At 45.8% G+C, this 20,599-nt stretch overlaps 1 protein-coding gene across 3 annotated transcripts in view; it reads left to right on the forward strand.

Annotated features, from left to right (window-relative positions):
• Positions 1–20,599, forward strand: part of PLXNA2 (plexin A2) — a 629,839-nt gene that overhangs the window by 214,064 nt on the left and 395,176 nt on the right. Inside the window, exon 2 of one of the 3 annotated variants that reach the window (XM_079978812.1) lies at positions 9,832–10,234. The gene's annotated coding sequence lies outside the window, so the exon portion shown is untranslated. Of the gene's footprint in view, positions 1–9,666; positions 10,235–20,599 lie in introns of those variants that run through there. The other 2 variants (XM_079978811.1, XM_079978813.1) reach the window with 2 other exon arrangements.

Below are 20,599 nucleotides of genomic sequence, written 5' to 3' on the forward strand. Positions count from 1 at the left end.
GGAAGGGTGTGTGGTCGTGAAGGAACTACAGTCATACCTCGGGTTACGAACACTGCGGGTTATACGTTTTCGGGTTGCAGACCATGCTGAACCCAGAAGTACCGGAACGGGTTACTTCCGGGTTTCGGTGCTCGCGCATGCACAGAAGCACAAAATGACGTCATGCACATGCGCAGAAGCAGCAAATCACGTCACACGTGTGTGCAGACGTGGCGCTTCAGGCTGCGAACGCTGTGGTTTGTGAACGTGCCTTCCACATGGATCACATTCACAACCCGAGGTACCACTGTACTGAAAAAAAGTTAAAATTTATATCCCTTGCTCCACCCACTTCTGCCTCTAGCCCCACCCACCACTGGCCTGTGGCTCCTGAGCAGCTTCACAGAATAGAATGTGGGCCTCAAACTTCAACATTATCCCCCCCAAAAAATATATAGGAAGGAAAGTTCTTAGCACATTCCAAATGTGCTATATAAATGATGATAAAATAATATTATCATCAGGAAGAAGGGAAACTGCTTGAAGAACTAAATTCAATAAAATTGTGATGGGGAAATACAAGTCTCCAAGCGCAGTCCGTGGTATCAGTGCACCAAGTAGCCACAGTAGCATATTGGTATTCGAGGGAATGCCTGAAAAATCACTTTGCTTATCACTGCCAAACCTTTGATGATGATATCAGCACTGTCCTATCTGATTCACATTGCCTTTCTTCACAAGGGAGACATCTCCTTTAATGCCTTATAGCTAGTCATGCTGAGGAATTTTCCACACTTGGCCTAGTTTTAGAAATATAGTGGAGTTCATGGTGGATGGGAAACCAATATTGCACTTAAGGCAGAGGGCATCTGTTCAGAGGTGATACCAAAAGCTCATGAAGGTTGAAATGGGAATGTAACTTGATGTAGGGTAGCGTGACTGGTTCCACCACACTGGGCACCAAGCCAGGGCATGCTGCAGGGCACTGCCAACTAAAACATAGTGAACTGAGCAGAACAGAAGGAAAGAGGAGGGAAGACACCGAATTTTGGGCTCACACAGGGTGCCACTGAAATTTGAAAGACTGAAGTCCACCCCTGAACCTTCGCACACTCTGAAAACTTGTGCATGGGTTGCAAAGCTTCACAAATGTGTACACAAACTGCATAAGAGAACCTGAAAGGTGCTTTGACTTTCACTTGTGAAAATGTCCTGAATAGTGACTGTCTTGGCCCAGGGAAGCAGTAGATTCATAGATTTGAAAGGCCTACCATTGGCACTATTGAGCATACAGACTGTCAGAATGTCTGCACAGCCTAACTCTCCTGTGAGTGGTGAGTCTTGGATGTCCAATGGAGAGGAGAAGGAAGACCTTTCCCAATTTCGTGGTACAGTCATACCTCGAGTTACAGACGCTTCAGGTTGTGTTTTTTCGGGTTATGGACTGCCGAAACATGGAAGTACTGGAACGGGTTACTTCCAGGTTTCTGCAGTCACACATGCGCAGAAGCGCTAAATCGCACTTTGCGCATGTGCAGAAGTGCTGAATCGCAACCCGCGCGTGCGCAGACGCACAGCTGCAGGTTGCGAACACTGCGGGTTGCAAACGTTCATCCTGCACAGATCACGTTCGCAACCCAAGCATCCACTGTATTGCAATGTTTCTGCACTACAACACTGAACAACTTCCAGAGGGGTAACTGTTAGTTTGTTGTAGCAAAAAGGTAAGAAATGGTGACAGTCTCAAGGTCACCAGTGGGCTTCATGGCTGAGTAGAGATTAGAACCTGGTCTCTCCCAGACACAGTACAACATTATTGCCTCTATACTATGCTGAGTACATACACAGCTATAGAGGAAAATGTAAAACAGTGAAACCAAGTGTATTTGCTGTATTTGCATTTCATAGCCATTTGACACCACTGTTTAGTGTGTACGTGTGTGGATAAAACTCAATCCTAGTCCATGAAATCTTATGCCATAATAAATCTGATTATGTTTAAGGTGTCACTAGAGTGCTTAAACCGAACAGTCATACCTTTGTACGCCATACCTGATAGCACCACTTAAGAACCTTGAGAAATGCCTTGTTGGAGCAGACCCAAAATTCATCCAGACTTATCCTCCATTGATAGACTTATCCTCCATTAATTTGTCTAATCTCTCTAAAAAGCCAACTAAACTAATGACTAGGACTGTGTTGTGGTAATGAATTCTGTAAGTTAATTATGTGTTGAGAGGGAAGAGATACTTCCTTTTGTTTGTGGTTAACCTATTGGAAATCAGTTTTGGTGGATGACCCTGTATATACAAACTGGGAGAAAATTTGGCTAGGATTTTTTTAATAAAAAAAAGAAAAGAAAATACAGTTGTGCTGCACAACGTCCTCACTGAAATGCAATTGGAAGGGAGGTCTTCTAATAATGAAGTGCCTCTTTTTTGTCAAAATTGTCTTTAACTTTTTCAAGGATAAGAGATTTTTTTTAAGGTGCGTCACTTAAAAGGTTTTATTTTGGATGGGGCAGAATGCAGCCTTTCCTCAAAATAAAAATGTCAAGGAATCATGTTTCATAGGAAATAAAGGAGGCAACCCTACACTCACATACAAGTGAGGGCTATTGAACTGAATGGGGCTTATTTCTGATGTATAGGATAGCAACTCAGCAAGGAGTATAGCTCACCAGATCATAAGTGGTTTTAGAACCATTAACTTGTAATCACCTGCTCAAATGCAGCTTACGTTGGTAGCAACTAAAAGTTTTTACTGTGGACTGATAATTTAGTGGTTGTGTGTGATAGCTTGAGGACATCGTTTTAAAGCTTTATTGAAGCAAGACCTGTCTTGACTGCATCTCATAACTGATTCATGCATCCCATGTTGGAGTTATTTTTTTCAACCAGGTTGGTTTTTTAAAAAGAAACATTTGAAAGTGCTGGCTGTAAGAGTGACAGATGAGTGGGTTCACCACATAGCCAAATCATTGTCATGCCTTGGGGAAATAGGGCAAGAGCCACAGAGATGTCGGGCTAAGCATACAAAGCACTTATTTGAGAGGTTGCATATGCTCCTGCTGGGTGTGTACAACTGCATGCGGCAGAGGCTTACTCCTTGATCCCATAGCTCAGCAATGGGGAACCTCCATCCCACTGGCCTAATTAGGCCCACCAGACTAATTGGCCCATAAAATCGTTTTGGCCAAGGCATGTCCACCTGCCCCACAATTTACATTAGATGTGAGGCACTGATGTTTCCTGGGCTGAAAGGAGATTTCTAGGCACTGTCAATCAGTAGCTTGCAAAAATCCATGCACAGTGCTTTGCAACTAAGTAGCCCACACTACTGGTTTTCTGTTGTTGGTATGGGTAGCCTGCGAGAAAATGGTGCCTGTCTTCTCCAGGAACAACTTCCATTCTTCAGACTGCACACTATAGTGCTCTGCCAGGAACATTTGCAGCTGCTTCATATGGGGGTGGGGGACAAATGCAGTGTGGCCCACAGCAATGTTCCTTGCCACAAATGATGAACTAAGCACTGGTGGCACTTCTCCCATGCTTATGCTGCCAAACTCAAGCAGTAGGAGACTGTAGAGTACTGTAGATGTTTTCTGTGGGGAAAGAGCACCACATAAGGCAGCAACGGAGAATCGGTGGTCCTCCAGATGGCATTGGATGCCAATCAGCTCCAGCCAACATAAAGCTCTTATGTTTGGACGAGGCCTGCCCGGATGGCAGACTGAGGCAGCTGCCTCAGGCAGCAGAATCCAAGGGGTGCCACCATGGGTGTCCCTGCCACCACCAGAGAAGCAGCTGCAGCAATGGTTTCCAGGTTCCACAGTGATATTGTGAGAGCCCCATGAAATCTCATGAGATCCTTGGGGAGTCCAGAAGTCGCTGCCACAGCCTCATGACCCTGGTAAATGAAGCTTTGGCGGTGGCGGCACATCTCCATTTTGCATCAGGAGCCAAAATGGGATGGTCTACCCCTGGTTTGGGACAAAGTATCCTTTCTCCCATGCAAATGTCATCTTTCTGACACTGCTGTATGTACCACTGCCCTCAGAGGTGAGACAGGTGGTAACCTGAAAAAGGGCCTATCTCTTTTTGCTGTGGCACTGTTTACAGAACTCACTCCCCAAGGAGATTTGCTTGGCATCTTCCTTGCTGCCTTTAAGGCATGAGATAAAAACATCCTTGTTCTCCCAGACCTTCTAGGTGTTCTTTGACATTTTTAATTTTTATTTTAGGCTGTAATACCATGCACACCTACTTGTGAAGGTGTAAAGTCTCATTGAACTTGGTGGGCAGAGAATTGTACTGTTAAAACACGTTCTGCTTTCTCTCAACTCTGTTGTCTTAAGCCTTTTTTACAGTGTATTTCTTAGTTAGAACCCTCTAGGTGGGATTCATCCAATCCTTCCCATCAGCAAAAGCCCTGTGCTAGGACTTCTACCTGCCCTGGCATCATCTGATGAAGGATGGTTTAAAAAAAAGCACAGACCTTTACACTGTACTATTTTGCCACTGAGAAAATGCAATGTTTTCCCCAGCTTAAATATCAGTTGTAAAAGGTGGTACTGTTTGGAATATCAGCACCTACTGGACAGTACCTGTAACATCTCCTCGAGCATGTTCAGCTTTACGAAAGCATTAAAAAGATTTGGTTTTTAAATTATTTAAAGGGTGAGTATTACACACACACACACACTGCTTAAGCATGTGGGGAGGGTTTGTGCTCATGTAGCCCAGTTTAAATAAAAGCAATGCTCCCCTGTCTTCTGACATGGAAAGGCCCTTTGAGTGACACAGTAGAACTATTCTGAGTAAAAAAAAAGTGTGTCAACCAATACTAATGTCAGCTACTCTACCAATGTGTAGCATAGACCTGGGTGCAAGCAGCATTGGAGCAAGGAGACATTATTCTCTTGTTCTGGCATGGAGGTTGCTGTGACAGACCCTGTGCTGCAGCCTTTTTATAACTATAATAAATAACAGGACTGCTGGGATTCATACTGAATGTTTGCTGGACTTGCTCTAGTCTTTAAATCTCCCTCTAATTGAGCCCAAAGCTTCTGGCTAAGCAGATAATTTGTGATGACTCAATGCCAGGAATTTTGAGAGAGCCAGTGTGATGTAGTGGATAGAATACTATGTTTGAACCAGAAGTACCCAAGTTTACTTCCCTGGTCACTCATAAAGCTGAGTCAATCCACCATCTCAGTCTATTCTACCTCACAAGGTTGTTGTGAGGATCAACAGAATAACCCCCAGGGATGCTTCTCTGAGCTGCTTGGCAGAAGGCTGAGATAAAAATTATGATGATGATTAACAAAGCATACTTCACCATTCATTATTTTATTTCTAATTCAATTTCTAAACTGCCCTTCATCAGTTATGATCCCAGAGCAATTTACAGCACAGGCATCAATTCATTAAAACAATGAATTCTTGACTAACAATTTTTAAACAGCTTAAAACAAACCATATGATCAGTACAGAGGACAACCCTTATCAATTTACTGCTGGACTTGTAAAAGAAATTTTCACCAAAGGCCTGGGTGAAGAGTAGGAAGAGAGGAGAAATTCGATTCAGTATGCACTTACAGTTGGATCTATCAAATTCACATTTTCCAAAACAGTATGTGAACTGAAAAAGTGTTCTTGAAAATTTGCAGTTATCCAGATTTTGTGATGCAGTCCTCCTAACAAGGGATGTGTCTAAAAATGCATGCTACATATTAGGGGAAAGACTGCATTAACAATGAAGATATTGGGGGAAATAACATACAAAAATGCATATGGGGAAACTGCATGAAAAATGTGTTTATTAGCGGGAAATTTACACTAAAACGCTGATAGATTGTCTGGAGGATTTGCTGTTTAAAAAATTGCAAATTGCTGCAAAATGTGGATAACTGAATTTAAGACCAGGGAAAATGAGAAACCGAGAGAACTGAAATTGACAGAATATTCCATCCCTAATGTGGCGCTCCATCTTTAACTGGCACCAAAAATGTCAAGGGAAGCCTTACATTAAAGCAATCAGATGAGGGAGTTACAGAGTCTTGGTAGTCCAGGTCCCAAAACAACCATAGCTGACAAACTGGTCATAGCTGGAAATAGCTACTTGGGTCTGCAGAAACATGCTGGATCCATGAGCCCCATCCACTGTAGGCTATCTACCCAATTCCGCAACACAAGAACCACCAACCCACAACCCCTCCATCTTGTTGAGTTTCAACTTTAGTTTATCATCCAGCCCCATGAACATAGCCATTATTGTATCAGGACTTAGTGTCCGCTTTAAGATTTGACACAAAAGCCAAAATGATGAAGGCGCTCCTCTTCAGCCCAAATCCTGGGACATGCATATATATGGAACTATGTCAGACAAAGGCTGGAGACAAGGAAATAGAACCCACTTCATAGCTTGGCTTGGACAAGAAGAACACAGTAGGCAGGATCTGAACACCAAGGATATGATTCAGCCCCTTTGGGCAAACATTGTTCAGACAGCATGACATCTGGTACTGAATTCTTCTTCAGTAATAATAATAATAATAATAATAATAATAATAATATACTGCCCTATACCCGGAGGTCTCAGGGCAGTTCACAGAATGCATGAATGCATAGAAGAAGAAGCAGGATCTTAACTTCTGGCTCCTCCTCTCAGCCTTCATGTAATCTTATGCACAAAATCTACACAAGTGCAAGTGATACACACAAAGCATCTCTCTGCACACTGTGTGCATGTGTCATTTGATTACACTGTGTACAAAAGGACCACTGAATACATGGAGGTCCCTTCAGTAGAAGCGCCAGGCAGCAGATGCTGCGAAGTTGGGGACAGCAGTAAAGTCTTAAGAGAGGATGGCGCTTTGTATGCCACACAACTTGACCTGCATCCCCTAAGCCAGCCTACTATAATCAGGTGCACTGTCCTATCACCAGAGGCGAGGTAAGACACAGCTGCCAGCCTGTTGGCTTCTGTACATGGAAGGAGTGGGTAGCTACAGTGGTACCTCTGGTTATGTACTTAATTCGTTCCGGAAGTCCATTCTTAACCTGAAACTGTTCTTAACCTGAAGCACCACTTTAGCTTATGGGGCCTCCTCCTCCTGCTGCTGCTGCTGCTGTGCTGCCACTGCGCGATTTCTGTTCTCATCCTGAAGCAAAGTTCTTAACCCAAGGTACTATTTCTGGGTGAGCGGAGTCTGTAACCTGAAGCGTATGTAACCCAAGATACCACTGTATACCCAATATGGAATCAGCTTCCATAATTATGGTGCAGGAAAACTGTAATGTGAAAACTCACTTACCACTTCAGATCGCATCATGTTTTGCTGTATGGTTCCCCCTCCCCACAGCAATATGTGTAATTTGGATGTGCTTTTCATTGGGGAAATGGTTCAAGACTGGGGGTTGACCTCTCTTGCACACTCTTTCACATGCACAGTCCTACACAGATTCAAGGCATTCCTGCAGCTGTTCTGTTCCAACCAATTGCTCACTCAGTGAAGGAAAAGATACAGCACAAATTTCCTAGGCAGGTACAGTGGTACCTCGGGTTAGAGATGCTTCAGATTACAGATGCTTCAGGTTACAGACTCCGCTACCCCAGAAATAGTACCTCGGGTTAAGAACTTTGCTTCAGGATGAGAACAGAAATCTCGCAGTGGCGGTGCGGTGGCAGCGGGAGGCCCCATTAGCTAAAGTGGTACCTCAGGTTAAGAACAGTTTCAGGTTAAGAACGGACCTCCAGAACGAATTAAGTTCTTAACCCGAGGTGCCACTGTAGTTCCAGTGATGATTTGCCTTGCGTATGTTACATTTGTTCCCATTTCCAACCAAAAAGATCACTGAAGAGTCATCTGCAATCAAAATGTCTTTTGGGGTATACCAGCAGATTCCTCACTGCCCCCTCCCAATTCCCATGTTCAGAGTTTGTTAGTGAATATATTTAGATCCTGCCTTTCTTTTGAAAGAATAAGAATCCCCCCTTCCTAGATAATTACTTACTTACTTACTTAGATTATTTATAACCTGCCTGCTGCACAAGCCACTGGGCCCTTTAAGACAAAGTCAACTAAGATAAGAACAATACATAAAACTCCATAAAATAACACAGCCCTTAAAATATTCCATACAGCAACTCAACAATAATTCACTACATTGTGATTTATTAATAGCAGCAGTAACAACTAATTGAGTTGTCTCCACCTCCAAACGTCCTCTGAAAAAGGTGGGTCTTAACCACCCTAAAGCTATCAACTTTACAGTTAAGAAACGGGGCCTCAGGAGGGTGGGAGTTCTTGGTGGGAGAGGGGCCACCACTGAAAAGGCTTGCAGCACTTGTCATAGTACTAGACTAATCACTACCTACATTTTTTGTATAGAAAGATGGATATCTAGCAATATTTTGAAGGAAACGGACAAACGTCTGTAGTTAAAATATGTTAGCTTTCTTCTGCGGCACTCCTGCGGCACTTTATTAAGGAGGAAGGCTTACTTCTGAGTAAGCATGCATCACCTTGCCCTGTTCATTTCTCTGCTTCTCCTGCCTAGAAATCTGGTGGGAAAATACTATTTCCCCGTGTTATATTGCACCTACCCGCCGCACCTTTGCACTCCCAGGTGTGTCTCTGTTTCCTGATTTCCGCACAGGAATTTCCTGAATTGATACACATGGAATATGACACGCCGTCGTAGCTTAGCTTGACACTCGCCTATATGGAAACCCTGAACCCTACATTCCATAATCGCAAAACTTTCTCCCGAGAGACTTTCAGCATAATGTGCAACAGGCCGGAAGGAAGAGCCAGGACCACCTTTTTTCCCTTTTTATTGGAAGGCTGCGATCTTGCGGTCACTTACTTGGGAGCCTACCTCCCGGGGGCACTTGCCGCAAACCTTTTGGTGGTATGGGTGGGGGGGGGACAAGGAGAAGAGTGAAGGAGAGAGGGAGGTTCCCCCTCCCCTCCCTCCACCCCCAGGATGATGTCCCACCTGTGGCAACGCACCTGTGCGCCTGTTTTTACCTGGCCCAGGTCGCACGGCTCTGGGATTGAGCCCCCTGAGCCCACTTCCCCTTCTTCAGGCTGCCTTGCCGTCCCCTCTTTCGCCCGCCAGCCTCGGACGCAGGAGCCGGTGCCAGCCACCCCGATTCTTCCTCTTGAGCTCTGAATTCTGTTGCTTTTCTGCTCCCTCCCTCCTCCCCCTGCCTCTCCACTCCCTTCCCTTAGGAGCCAGCGAGGACCCCCCACCCACCCCCTTGACAGGTAGCATCCTTGCTGTGAATGAATGGGGGGGGGCGACAACCCCGGCTGCGGATCTATTCCAAAACGTATACCTGCTTCCACACACGCCCACCCCCCAAAAAATCATCCCCGTTCCTTCCCGATCCAGCCAGAATCTCCCCCCTCCCTCCGACGGATTCCTTGATTTTGCTTTGCTCTGACGTTGCCGAGGAGAGAGGGAGAGGGAGAGAGAAGCGGGCGTGGGGGGAGTTCCAAAGACTGCAGCAAATTGGGGCAGGCCTGGGATCTGTGGGCGCTGGCTGGGGAAGGGTTAATCCCCGGTGCCTGTATGTTAATGAGCTCCATGGTAATGCAAGGAGGCCGGCTTTCGCGGGCAGGCTGCTGGTGATGGAGAGAGGAGGGAGGGAGGGAGAAGGAGCGCCGTGCCAGTCTAGCTCCTGTGGTACTGGCAGAAAGCGAGCGAGAGCGAAGCGCGCGGAGTGAGCGAGCGTGAGGGAGAGAGAGAGAGAGAGGGTGGGCGGGAGCGAGAGGGAAACGCCGAGCCACATCCATGAAGGAAATGACAGCGTGAGGCAGGCGAGGCAAGGCAGCCTTAGCCAGCCAGCCGCCGCCAAGGGGAAGCCTGCCGGGGCTCGCCGATGCCAGCCCGGAGTCCGAACGGATCCCTGAGGTGGCCAAGCCCCGCCAGCCAGACGAGCGGGAAGCAGCCTCGGGCACCGCATCTCGGGCACAACAAGCGGGCGAGGCGCGCGCCGGGCTGCTGCCGCGGAATGACTGACTGACTGACTGACTGATGCGCGGACTGAGTGCCGGAGGGGCGGCAGGCAGGCAGGCAGCGGCTCCGTCAGGCAGGAGGAGCAGCCGCCGCGCGACTTTCGGAATACAGATCCATGCCAGGCTCGCCGGGGGTTTCATGAAGCCGGGCTGTGTGTGGATTACCTCGCCGTAATTCCGAGGAGGGAGAGGGCGACGGGGCGAAAGAGTCCTTCTGGAGCCTGGGTAAGTCCGCGAAGGCTGCCCACCGCGGAGCCCGCGCCTTGCCCGCCAGCACCTGGTTCCCGCCCCGCCCGCCCCGCTTTGGAGCGCAGCAGGGCAGTCTGCTTTCCTTATCGATTCTCGCCGGGTTTGTGTTAAATATGATGGCCACTTTCCCGCCGTCGCGGCGAGGGGGGGGGAGGTGTCGCCTCTCTTGACAGCGCGATCCTAGTCGCCGTGCCCGCTCCCCGTGGACTTCCGCGGGACTCGCTCCCAGGTTGGAAGGGGGTGTTGCTGCATGTAGAGGATTGCAAGCCGTCCAGGCGCTTCTCCCTCGGCGGGAACGGTGGCTCGAGGGTTTGCCTTTCTAGCCGTGGGGGCGCAAGACAGGTGCGTCTCTGGAGCCCACTCCCCTCGGGCCGTCGATGGCGGCAGGAGGTCGCTCCCCAGATCTCTGGGATCGCTGCTTCCAAACGGGCTCGATCTCTTCGGGATTCTGCTGCTCCTTCCGGAAGCCCGCTCCGCGTTTGGCGGAGGCAAGTGCGCTGGAAGAAGCAAACAGGTTCACCCTCCCGAAGAAAAGTTCCCACCGAGAGAGACTTGGAAGTGGTTTCGATTTCCCTTTGGAAACGTCTCTCCCAGTGTCCCAGCAGCTTCGGGGCGGGGGGGCGGGGGAGTATGACTTTGTATCCATGGTTCAAACCCTGCAGAGATGGTGATCCCCCCCCCCCAACCCAAAGTTGCTTGCTTAATAGAATATCCCACCGCTGAAGCTTTTCTGTCTGTTGCATTTCTCCTTATAATGCGGGTACCAGCCTCTCTGGGACCCTCTTTTGCAATGTGGCTCGCTGCAAAACTTCGTGTTTCTAGAGACTGTGGGTTGTTAAGTGCTGCCACAATAACTCCCAGTTAGATGATGAAGTCCACGGAACCACAGTGAACAGAGGAGGAGTTTGCATGGTAAGGAAAGAGATAGGATCTGCTTTGGTTTGGGAATTCTGCAGGTGAGGAGGGAATAATAAGGGATACATCCAATTAGTAGACCATTGAAACCAATGGACTAAAGTTATGCCCAATCATTTCAACAGGTCTACTCTGAGTATGGTCAGCATTGGAACTTACCCTGTGAATGCCCCCCCTTGTGTTTACAAGCATTCTCCCAGGATTTGTATAACTTGTCAGTAAAATGGGTCACTTTAGCAGCTCTGACTGATTGTGGGTTATGAGCTCTCATTGACTGGGCTGCCTCATTGATGACATCGTTTCACCAAGTTAAGTCAATGACCTACTTTTTTCTATGGTCAGGAGACTGATATAACTATTCAGCAAAGACCAAATGCCATTCAAAGCCTGCAACGTCAATACCTTCAACACTTCATTTCCTTGGTACCCCCCTTGGCCAGCTCCTCCCTCCCTCCACGATCCTGCAGACTTTTTATAATGCAGTGTTTTGGTATCATTCTGTTAAAACTGAATGAAAACAACCAGTGTAGACTCTGGAAGTAATATACAGTTGAAAGTTTCGTCCAGTGTGGGTCTTGAAATGGAACATACTATAATAGCAAAAAAGTGATTCCTTGCTCTGATGGACCCACTGCAAGAAGATGAAGGTAACCCCTATTTATTCGCCATTCCCTGAATCACTATTTTCAGTGTATTTATTTGTTGAGTCACCCCATCCCAGCACAACTTAAAAGAGGTTTGTACTGTGGAAAGAGGTAACAGATTCTGTTTCAGAATCTGAACAAATTCCAAAAATGTAATAGACACTTCCTTTCTCTCTTGACACACACACCCCTCATCCCTGATCTAACCCTGCCTGATACTTCTCTTTAACCCTGTAATCTTCTGAACTCCTCAGCTGAAGAATATGAATTTCCTAGAATACAAAATTTAAACAAAGAAACAAATCCAGCAGTTCCAATCACTCTGATGGTAGAGAATAAATGTTTCCCTGCCTTTGGCTCTCTCTGTTTGGCAAAATTACATTTAACACAGGACAAATTGGCTTGCCGTGCAGCAAAATGGAAATGGCATTTGGAATGGGTTGTGTGGTGGAGACACAGGGACCACAGGGTTTTTCAAAGGTGTCTCCTGTAATCTGAAACCCCCTGTGCTGAAAGGAGCAATGAAGAACTTTCTGCTTGGTTGCAAGGTTTCTTGAAGGCTTCGAAAGGTTTTTTTTTTTGCTACTTTCAGGCTATAGGCATCCCGCATGTTCTATTGCAGTGTTTTGGGACTTGCACTGAGAAAGTTGCAAACAATTCTGGGGAAGTCATTTGGATGCCAACATGCAAAACTCCACAAAGCCATGGTGCAAGTAATTTGCATGTTTAGCCAAAACTCCCTGTAGTATTCTGGTGCACCAAGAAAAGTTATTCATGTGAGTGATTCCCCCCCCGCCCCGCAACCCAGAACTTCATAACTGGGTTATGACTGACTGTTTCTGCCCACTTTCACAACTGTTCCCAAAGAGAACTATCTCCTCAGTAGCGTCCAAAAGGCTGTCATCCTCCACTGGCAACAATAAAGTATTACTCTGTTGTTTCCACTCACACTTTAACTCTTGCCCTGGATCAATGTGTGCTAAAAGTTCACATCCTCTACTCTTTTTGCAAACATCATTTTGGCAGTTTACCTGCCCATCTAATTCTAAGCAACTGCACTGGCAGGGATGTGTCCTCCTGCTTTCTCTCTTCTGATATTTCCATTCAGTCCCTGGAACATTTTACTCCTTTGCCTGTCAGGCATCCATAAAAGAATAATGGTAGCAGAAGCAATAATAATAATAATAATAATAATAATTAATAATAATAATAATAGCTCCCCGCCTCTCTCCCAACCTGAGCCAGTGGGTACTCTTGAGACAGGCTCTTTCCCCCATTTCCAAACACTCTTGATTATTCAGCTAATCTTTATTTCATGGGCACGTTACAAGGAACACACAAACAGAGGGAGAGAGAGTGGAAGGCGGTGACATGTTTAAAATACACAAGAAAGGCGCTGGCAGGAATATAATCGTCCTTATTCTGCTGATATGAAATATTTATGGCTCTAAGTTGCAGCGAGTTTCTCTCCCCCTTCCCCCTTCCTCTTTGCAAACCTTTCAGCACCACCCCTCCCCTTTCTGCCTCCGTAAAAATCATATTTAAACAATTCAGCACGGGGCCCTTCATTCTTACGCTTTACCCCCTCACCCAGCTGTCTCTTCGTGTAGCTGCGCACAGCTGTCTACACGCGTAGCCGGGGGGTACAATGTACTTCTGTCCATCACTACAAATGGGAAAACCAGGAATTGCTAGCCAAGCTACTAACCAAATCATAAAGAGACCCACGCATTGTGTTACAGTCTGTTAACTAGAAATAATTCACAACCATCCATTTAGCCAGGCCTGGGAAGGAGGGGGAAGCCTACAAAAGAAGCCCCCCCACACACACACACCCTCATTTCCCTCTCCTTCCTTCATCCAAGGTGCCTGTATTTGATAGCCAAAGCCTGCTTACCCCCTTGGGCATTCTGTTATTAATTCATTAGATCTGATCTTACTTTATTTTATTTTATTTTGCTCCCTCCTGGTATTCTCCCCCCCACCCCCACCCCCTTCTCACAATTCAAACAGTGGTGAATGGACAAAACTCCCTCAAGGGAAACATTTTTTCACTTAGTTACAAAGATTTCATGGCTAATTAGAGTAAATGTGGTTTTAAGAGTGTTAATCTCTTAACCAGCTTGGCTGGCAGGCCAGGGCGCTTACAAAAGGAAGAGAAGGATGAATAGAGGAAGAGGGGGCTGCTTCTCAGAGTTCCACCATTATTGATGACAGTGTCCATCCTATCCAATAAGAGCCCTGTAGATGGTCAAGTTAGGCCCACCGCTCCTCTCAGTGAGGGATCCCTTCATAGAACAGGGCTCTGTCTTGATGTGGTTTGTATTCCCAGCCCTCCCCTACATGACCCCAAATTAGTGCCTGTGAAACTTAAAGCCTCAGAGGCTGAGGCAAAGGAAAGAAAGTTCTTTGTCCTTAGAAAAGAGATTTCTGGAAAGCTTAGATGATAATAACATCAGAACAGAAAGAGGATCAAGGCAGTGTATTCTACTTGGCAGGTACAGGCTGCTGCCTAACGTGTTTTATGGGCAAGTTCATCCAATGCAGCTAAAAAAATAAACTCTGTAAGGTGTTTCCCCAAGCTCCACCAGCCCCAACTGGTCCATGGTTAGGGATGATGGGAACTGGAGTCTGGCAATATCTGGAAGGGACCACAGGTTACACACCCCTGTGCAATATATAGCCTATGAATTGTGATGAGAGGGAGGGTGCTGACATATGAGCCAAAAACCTCTTCTCTGCCAAACATTTTGTGGGGAAGTTTTCTGAAACAGTTGAACCCTCCCCAGTCTCTTCAGTGGAGGCCCTTCACCCTCTTGTCTCCCAGAGATGGATCTGAGGACACATAGACAAATAAGGAAAGTTGTTTGTGTGCAGAATCATTCCGTCTCTGCCCAGCGTATCAGTTTTGCTCCAAGGTCAAATGTATGTTAATGATGGGGAGGTGAGGCAAGTGCTTCCAATTTTTCTTCTTTCTGACATCGTTTTCAGATCCAGAAGTGTTAAGGAGGGAAAGGGGGGGGGAGGGAAGAAGGAAGAAAAAGAAAAAAGAAATCTCCCTGTCAAACCACTTTGGCATGAGCAGGAGTTAGTTGTGGGGTGGGATTTGTTTATTTATTTATTTATTTATTTATTTAAAATAAGGTTCCTTCTCTGAAGCGGATGGCTCCTGCCAGACCTGCAATCCATCTTCTCCTTGATACCATTTTGACATAAGACCCAATGCTGCACTAAATAAACTCCAGAGCGCTGCAAGCCAAGGACTCCTGAGCTTGGCAAAAAAAAACCCAGAGCCACTGATTAAGAATGCTCTGGATTTTCTATTGAGCTTCTTGTTTATTTAAATGCGCCTGCCTTTTCCTTTTCTCTATGCTCAAGACATCCCAAAGTTTTCTCCAGTGACTTTCATCTTTTCGATTTTCACATGAATGGGTTGTGAAACCTGCAGTGCCACTTTTCCCCACTAGAGGGGGGCTCCTGCAGATAAAGGTTGATATACTGGAAAGTAGCTTTTGTATAGAGCAGTGGGTGGGTGGTAGTGGTGCCGGGTGCGGGACACTCTGCTATGATCATGCCACTGTTCAGAATCTGCTAAAAACCACCCAGTCTTTTCCTTCTGTATATCATATGGTGAAGCAAGGCATGCCTGTGCAGTTGTGTGCTTAAAATGTGATATACATCTGGCCTGCGAAGTCCTAGCTGTGAATGTCAGTAGCAGTATGGGGGGGGGGGAGGAGCAAGAGCAGTTGAGTACTTGAAAAGCATTCCTGGTCATGAACCAGGTTGATGTTTTCTCCCCTCATTTTATCAGGGAGAGAGACCTGCTTTCAGAATCTTCTCAGCATGGTTCCATCTTTCTATCGCCCCTGCTGTGGCTGGAATGTAGCTCTGAGAACAGCCACAGATGTTAGTAAAACAGCATTAGGAGGACTCTCAGAAATATAAAAATGCAGCAGCTCAGAAAACCGATGTCAATTGTGAGGTCTCTCTCTTTCGTTCCCTTTCTCTCTCTAATCCAATATACCTTGCACCATGTCCGCTCCGCTGCTTGCTGTTTTGCCTGAATTAGGTGCTTCATTGGCTGGGAGAATATAGTGCAGCCTGACTCTGTTGGCAAACGGGGATACTGCTGGCATCTCTGTGGGATGGTGCATGCCAGCAGAGGGGTTCTGGGAAAGCGTTGGCCTCCCTCATTCCAATCTGATCGAACCCAGCTCGTGTTTCTGAGTTTAATCTACGCTTCTCTTTGGGCTGAAATTGAACTGGGGGGTGGAGGTGGCAGAAGGGGGGTGGCAAGTGGAGGCTGGAAATATGAAAAGAGAGATAAATGTATCGTGTTATGAAAGTTTAATCCTGCTTTGCTGTGGCTAAAATTACATTCAGGGCTGGAGATAAAAGGCATCAGAGTAACATTATAAAAAGGCCAGATCATCTTAAAAGGCAGAGCGATAGCGAGCCCAAGTCAGACAAGCCATCAATCCAATGCTCACACACAGAGGCAGTTCTCCAAGGGAGCGGAGAAGCAAATGAGGTGTGCTGCCGGTTCCCTCCTGCCTAATACTGCTGACTTGCTGCAGTGGGAAAAGAAAAGGCACTTGGCTCAGAATGTCCATATCTGAGAAATGGCTGACCGGCTGCCTGGTGTGTTGTTTGTCGGCCACTTTCTTCATGGGCTGGAATGGGCTGGCCGGGGGAACCTTGAACAGCGGGATCTCAGGGACCCCAACAGTGCAATCTGGAGACGATTAGCCGCACTTGGAGGATCACAGAAGGTTGAGAGGTCTGTGAAGTTTTGGCACATGCACGATGCTGCTCAATAAGGCACACTGGAGTGAATGTGAACTATGGTGGAAGTGAAACAGTGGAATGCTGTCAGCAGCTTGTGTGTTTCAATAGATGGGTTGCACAGGGGACCTGAGTTCAAATGCTGCTCTCCTTAGATCCTGTGTATATTTCATATTATCAAATAGCAACCCCTTTGCTATTTGTTAGACATCTGGAAAAAGCAAAGGCCAAACCAGTTCTTTATCTTTCTTGAAGCACATGCATTCATCAGCCCTCTCGCCAACTGCCACCAATGATTTCATGCTGTTCGGGTGCTTCATGTGTTCAGTACCTCTGAAGTCCTCAGTGACTCCTTTACATGTGAACTTTCTGGGTTAAGGCCAGGAAAGAAAGCGAATTCAACCCAATATTCTTCATAATGTTGCACAAATGGTTAATGACCAATGAGAATGAGAACTCTGGGAGAAGAGGAGCCAAATGGCAGTTGGTATAGGCCTTGCTGCATTCCTTCTTTTTGCTGAGGTAGAGTGTCACCCAAGAGAAGAGTTAATAGGCACACTCTTTCCCTGCAAAACAAAATTTAAAAATAAACACTTGAGATATAACTTATAACTGGTTCTCACCTCCATATTAGTTGGAGTTTCTGTTTATCAGTGGGGATGGAGCAAGACTAGTCAAAACAATTTACTGCCTGAGGCAATGAAAAGACAGTGCTGCCCCTTTTCCCCAATTCCACAAGCTGAATGAATCCCATTGGACTGGAAGTTGAAGGGACTGGAGAAGACAGAAAGAAGCTTTGGGAATTGTCACCATTCAGCTCCCATAGTGGCCTCTCCCTCCACACACCCCAACTGCCACCACAGGAGCAACTTGCCCTGAGGAGAGGGGAGAAGAAGCAGTAACAGCTTTTTCTAAACAAACAAGTTATCTTATCCATTCTGTTGTAACTTTATATACCGTATACAGTGGAACCTCGGTTTTCTAACATGATCCATTCCAGAAGTCTGTTTGACTTCCGAAATGTTTGAAAATCAAGGATCAAAGGGCTGTCAGCAAGTTCAGTGGGGAAAATTGAGAAACACACCTCGGAAGCCGTTCAATTTCTGAGGCACGTTTCCCCACCACATCCTTTGCCTGATTTTGGCCATCCATTTTTTCCTAATGGTAGCTCTGGGCTGGAAACCTGAAAAGAGAACAGATTGTGACTGTTCTGTCTGCTGACATACTTCTTTTTTTCCAACCTCACAGTGACCACCTGCCCCAAAGACTGAACTATAGGCCCTCACTCTATCACTGCGTCTAGGTATAGTTTCTCTTTCTAGTGTCTTCTGACCAGTATCTCTTAGTTCTTTCATGACACCTAACACCCTTTTTGCCCAATCCATATCACCAGTATATAGAATTATCCACCCTCCCCTTCTCCGGCAGAAAACCCCACGTACATATGTTGTGTCCAGTTTTATACTGTAGTTTTCCTCAGCCCACCCTGAGGTAGCATTTTCTGTGCATCTGCTCTTCTTGTCCTGATGCTGAGTTTCCAACAATTCATTTCTGCCACTTTTCCTAGCATTTGCACCACTGACTTGAACCCATAGACCAGTGTTTCTCAAACTTGGGTCCCTAGCTTTTGTTGGAATACAACTCCCATCAACCCTGACAACTGATCCTACTAGCTAGGGATGATGAGAGTTGTAGTCCAACAACAGCTGGGGACCCAAATTTGAGCAACACATCTATAGACAGAAAGTGTGAGGAAAAGCATCATTGTAGTAACAAGTGTGGTTTTCCCCTCACAGGCAGGCAGGCCTTCTTCTCCTTTGAAGTAAACTTCAAGAAAGTGAAAGGTGACATCTGGATAAATATTACAGTGACCTCTCACCTCTCATTCCTCCTCCAGCTTCGCCTTTCTTATCACTCCCTAATGAATCCATCAACGTGGCAGCAGGAGGGAGAACAGCTCCTCCAGGCCAAAGCAAATTTTATTCCCCCAGCACCAATTTCCTCAGGGGTGGGTAAAGGGAAGAAGTGTTCCAAATTTTGAGGAATACTTCAGTTATTTTGAAGCCAGCATCCAAACAGGAAAGGAAAGTCTCCTTCCTAGTTGCCTGGAGTGACTGGGAGGCTGGGCGAGTGTGAGATAAACATTTATTTTATTTTATTTTTGCAACATCAAAGCACTACTGGAGTGAGGCTGTCTGTACTCCCCAAGCTTGCTAAAGGCAGCTGAGGTCTAAGGTTATCAAATACTCAAAGTTGGCTCTTGGGAAAATCACTGTAATTTGTGATAGTGTTGTTTTCTCACCCCGTCTCTCTGCTCTTTGCAATAAATATTTGAAAGCTAGAGTAGATAGGGCTTTTAAAATATCAGCAATGTTCACATTGGGGTGCCTTGGTCTTGAGCTTCTGGGGGATTCCTGTGTCATTCACAGGTATGCAGGAGGGCTTTGTTCTTTGCAAGTTTCAATACAAATTCACCTGATCTGCACCTCCTGGACTAATGTGCAGATTGGAATGCAATTTACCCTACATATTTTATATTTCTCCAAATTTTGAGATGCAGCTCTTGATTTAAAAAACAACAACCAAACTGTACATTAAAATGCATATTTTTGGGGCAAATACATTTAGAAATGTGTACTTTAAGAGAAAATATGTTTAGAAATGTGTAATTTGTGAGAAAATATGCATTTATTGTTTTTGTATAGATTTAAAAAAACACCTCTGATTAATGCAGAAATGGAATGAATTTATGAATGAACACATGTGAAAATGACTGTTCCAGCCACCATATTAATGGGGTAAAAATGCATCTAGTGATAGTGTAAGGCATAGTTCTTCCAACAGTGTAAGGCAATGCTCTTCAACTTTGTACCCCGTGATGTGTGGGCTAAATTGATTGGGGATGATTGGAGTTGAAGTCCAGCAACATTCGGCGACCCAAAGTTAAAGAATGGTGATGTAAAGGGCTTTGTGGTGTGGAATCAGGGCTGATGATAACGGGACTAAGATGAGACTATAAGAAAAAGAAACAAAGGATTCAGGCAAGACTATTGAATGTGTTAATACCTGCAGCAAGAGTTAAAATGGTCCACTCATGAAGGACAGCAGGTGGGTGATTGGATAGGAAAGGTAGATTAGGATGGAGGACAAGTACTATGCAGGAGCAAGGCTGAAATATGGGAGCTGATGGTGGGTCACAAGGGAGAGCAGATCAAGGAACCATCCAAAACAGAGAGAAAAACATGACAATGATAGTGGAAATATAGGGAGCATTTATAGCAAGATCAGGGATTCACAAAGTCCTAGCTGAGACTTCCTTTACTGCTTGCACCCCTGAGCTGCTTCCACGAAATTTGCTTGGATCCTACACCCATGTTCTGGAACATGATACTCCATGCTTACCCAGGCCCATTCCTCCTGTGATTGCGACTGTTCTATCCCTCATAAACCCTGACTTGGATATAAACAGGGTCTGTTATGATCACAGTAAACCCCTCAACAATCATGTAAAGTAGATATTATGATACCCCCTACAGATTGGTGGGTGCTGAGTCTACAAGAGAGATTGGTTTGCCTAAAACCACTGAGTACATTCATAGCTGAGATGAGAGTTAAACCCCACTCACACACTTAGCTGCAACATTGCACCAGTTCTTATCAGCTGCTGGGAAGCCAATTTTTGTGTTTCTCCCTTAAAGCACCAAGCAGCATAAGGCAGCCAAACTCCCACTGCTCTTTACCAGTTTTCAGGAAGCTGAGAAAAACAGGAAACTTCCAGGGAGCAGTGCTTAGTCACAAACTGTTCTACATATAGAGGCTTTCAAGGAAGCTGACCACTGTTATGTACAGGCCTTAGCAAGACGCTGCTGACTCACCTTGGAAAAAATCATTCGGGTTATTTCCAGAGGTGATCTCTTTAGGAACAAATGCCTCTGGGAGAGGTTTGCATGCTTGCTTGAGACTCTCTATATTTCATTACTGGTCAGTTACCTTATTT

This window comes from Podarcis cretensis (assembly GCF_951804945.1).
Source record: "Podarcis cretensis genome assembly, chromosome: 6".
NCBI lineage: Eukaryota > Metazoa > Chordata > Lepidosauria > Squamata > Lacertidae > Podarcis > Podarcis cretensis.